Raw genomic sequence first — 3065 nt, forward strand, 5'->3', positions numbered from 1 at the left:
TATATATATATGTTAATTCTTTAAATGAAGTATTAACAGTAACTGCACGATAAAATGTAGTATATTGCCACTTAAGTGTGGCTGACCCCTAGGGGTGGATGTTACTGTTGCTTTTAGTCCCAGGAGGACATCTCCTCCAGCAGGGCTTATCGACACACTACTGTGTCCTGTTTTCCAAGGGAATTTATCCCTCCCATCATGATCTGTAGCATGGGTCCGTTCGTGCTACAGATCATGATGGGAGGGATAACTTCCCTTGGCAAACAGGACACAGTAGTGTGTCGATAAGCCAGCTGGAGGAGATGTCCTCCTGGGGCTAAAAGCAACAGTAACATCCACCCCTAGGGGTCAGCCATACTTAAGTGGCAATATACTACACTTTATATATATATGTATATATATATATATATAGTAGTAGTAGTAGTAAAATACCTTGGTACGGTTGATGAAACAACTTCAACATTTCAAGTACTAAGCTCACTGCTAGATATGACTAACCTGTTAACCTTCCTAAACCGAAGACAAACAAGCAAAAATGAATACCAGTCATATATTAGTTGTTGATTAACAGTAGACTTCTAACCAATTTTAGAAATCCTATAATTATTTTTAAATGTATACACAATTTTATTCGTTTCACAGTTTAGAAAGCAAAGAAAATGCTTATTTAGTTTTACGAGACATTTTAGAAAGATCTTCATCTGACTTGCTTAAACTTGACAGTCTCTATTAAGTTTGAAGTATTCACATATACTCCAGCTAGTCAACGTGTTAATTAGGTCATTACGATCTGTCAACGAAATTTAGTCAATTATATAAATATCTAAGAAGAATTGGCGCCCGTTTTGTGATTCTGTTTCGAAATAATTTCATTCTTTCATCATAAGATCATATCGAGATGCTATGAAAAGAGATAGTTCTCTATTTTTCCTTCTTTGTTTTTCTTTTTTTTTCCCCTGATATCTGGAGTTGGGTGTACTACAAGGATCTGTTTGAGGCCCGTGGTATTTTTTACATGGATTGATGTTAGGTACATAATATATGGGTGAGGTTTACAGGGAACGCTAATTAAATGATGTTCATCAATGTTTCACTCACACGTTATGAGTTTTCTTATTTATCTATTTGTTAGTTTGTTAATTTATTTCTTTGTTTATTTGTTGCGATCAACAAAAAGATTGCTACAACAGTCATGTTTTTAAATGACTAAAACAACTTTAATACATCACAGAATTAATCTCATCTTCTGTATGTTTCTCTACAACACTACCTCCTCACCTGCTCAACACACACACACACATGCACAGAGTATATATTATAATACATATGCATATATGTGCGCGTGTTTGTGCCTAATGATAAGACTGTTAAAGTGTAGATATATATATATGTGTGTGTATATCGGTCTCTTGTTGAACTGCCAAGTTACGAGAACACAAACAAAAGAACGCCGCTTGTCAAGCGATGAACACAAACACACACTCATAGATAGATAGATAGGTAGGTAGATAGATAGGTAAGTAGATAGATAGATAGATAGATAGATAGGGAGGGAGATAGGTAGGTAGGTAGATGGATAGATAGATAGACAGGTAGATAGAAAGGTAAATAGGTAGGTAGGTAGGTGGATACAATGGGTTTCTATACAGCTTCTGTCTACCAAATTTACTCACAAAGCATTAAGGGACCCGAGGTCAAAGTAGAAAACACGTGCTTAAACTGCCCCGCAAAGGGATTGAACCTGAAACCACGTGGTTGCAAAATGAGTTTCGGAACCACATATCCATACGGTATCATGTAGTTTACAGTTAAATCTCTGTTTATTCCTAGTTTCTCTATATTTTGTTTCGTTGCTGCTGCTGCTGCTTTGGTCGACTGTCCACACCCCACCTCTTTTTTTTTGTGTGGTGCAATTGTTTTCCAGGCTAGAATGTCTAGAACGATAGCGTTATCCAATGTGGAAATGCGTGGCTTCGTGGTTTGGGTGTTAGACTCATGATCGTGAGATTGGAGTTTCAATTCCTGGACTGGGCGATTCGTTGTGTTTTCCTCGAGCAAAACACCTCATTTGACGTTGCTCTCGTTCACTCAGCTGACAAAAGTTTGTTTCCCTGTGACAGACAGGGGTGAAAATTCGAGAAAACGGCCGAAAATTCGAGAAAACGGCTCTATGAGTCTATGTAACTCAAGAAAGAGCTTTATCCGTTTTTTTTAATCATTGTCGAATGCATCCTTTCTTCTTAAAACAATAAAGTACATTATGAGGGAGATTTGGCTTCTATTCATGTAGTTCAACTCCCTGCAAAGCTTATCTTCACCGCTGTTGTGTCAACTGAGTTTTTGGCGACGAACTTCAGGTGTACTCAACTAACCAATTCTCTTAATAGACTTGCGTCCCTAATGGGACCCAGACTAGTTGAGATAGATCTTTAAGGGCAGTAGATTTCCCTCAAGGCCACGTACAATACATTTAAACCTTCTGGGGTTTCGGAATTAATTTGGGAAACGCTTTCTCTTTGTAACACCTTTTCTTTCATGTGTGGACTTCATAAATTGTTTTCGAAGCAGCAACATTAGTAGTAATGTATCACTTTGACCTCGTGGAGCCTTGGAGTATTAACACTGCACTTCAAGAAAACACTTGTCAAAAACTATTACTGCCACCCACACAAGCTGCTTCTCTCAGTCTCTTTCTCTCTCTCTCTCTTTCTCTTTGTAGCACTCACAATCTCTACATTTTATCTCTCTCTCCTCCCTCTCTCCTTCTTTGTCTCAACTTCTATTTCTCTCTCTATCTCTCTCTGTCTAGCACTCGCAATTTCGCCATTTCTTTCTCTCTCCTTCTCTTTCTTTTTGTCTGAATCCCTCTCCGTCTTTTTTTCTCTGTCTCGCAATCTTTCCGTTCCCCCCTCTCTCTCTCTCTCCCTCTCTCTCTCACTCTTTGCATCTCTCTCTTGTTTTTTCATTCCGTGTCTCTTTCGCTCGGTTTCTATCTACTACCCTCCCTCTCCTTCTCTCCCTTTCCCTCCTCTTCTCTCCTCCCCTCCTCTTCTCTCCTCCCCCTT

General features: G+C 38.8%; 1 protein-coding gene across 4 annotated transcripts in view; it reads left to right on the plus strand.

Annotated features, from left to right (window-relative positions):
- Nucleotides 1–3065, plus strand: part of LOC106876744 (GATA zinc finger domain-containing protein 16) — a 98241-nt gene that overhangs the window by 68589 nt on the left and 26587 nt on the right. The gene's annotated exons all lie outside the window — the stretch shown is intronic.

The sequence above is a fragment of the Octopus bimaculoides genome, chromosome 5 (genome assembly GCF_001194135.2).
Source record: "Octopus bimaculoides isolate UCB-OBI-ISO-001 chromosome 5, ASM119413v2, whole genome shotgun sequence".
NCBI classification, from domain to species: Eukaryota; Metazoa; Mollusca; class Cephalopoda; order Octopoda; family Octopodidae; genus Octopus; species Octopus bimaculoides.